Below are 568 nucleotides of genomic sequence, written 5' to 3' on the forward strand. Positions count from 1 at the left end.
TTCTCTTCATTTCGAATAAATCTTTCGGTGCATAAACAATGGTCGTAGCAAGGCTTTGATGCTAGGTCCTTAGCTTGGCCTTTATTATGAACTGACCGATAACGGATAATGGATAATGAATAACGAAGATAGAACAATAACCCTTAAAAACCCCTTTTAGCAAGGCTTTGATGCTAGGTCCTTAGCTTGGCCTTGATGCTAGGTCCTTAGCTTGGCCTTGATGCTAGGTCCTTAGCTTGGCCTTGTTGTTTTTGGACTGTGGCTTTGATGCTACGTCAGTCCTTAGCTTGGCCTTTGCCATGATCTTTGATTTTTGCAATCCGGAGATGGAATAAGAGCTTGCTCTGTCCACTCCACGCATCGGCCCGGTATTGCAGTACCTCCGGGAACGGTGCATTCGCAATGATCGCAGCAAGGCTTTAGGGCTAGGGCCTTAGCTTGGCCTTTTGGCTGAGAGTAAGGCCCAATCCCATTTCTCTCACTCGGCCCTGAGGACCCTCCAGTGAGGTCCCTCGAAGAGGAGTGCCCTCCGCGAGTGAAGTGCAAAGCGGAGATGGTTTGGACAAGA

The 568-nt window shown here is 48.6% G+C and overlaps 1 pseudogene; it reads left to right on the plus strand.

The window, feature by feature from the left end:
- Positions 1–282: 282 nt before the first annotated feature.
- LOC148353455 (U2 spliceosomal RNA) lies at positions 283–402 on the plus strand (annotated as a pseudogene).
- The last annotated feature ends 166 nt before the right edge of the window (positions 403–568 follow it).

This window comes from Urocampus carinirostris, chromosome 13 (assembly GCF_059441175.1).
Source record: "Urocampus carinirostris isolate Australia breed hairy pipefish chromosome 13, RoL_Ucar_1.0, whole genome shotgun sequence".
NCBI lineage: Eukaryota > Metazoa > Chordata > Actinopteri > Syngnathiformes > Syngnathidae > Urocampus > Urocampus carinirostris.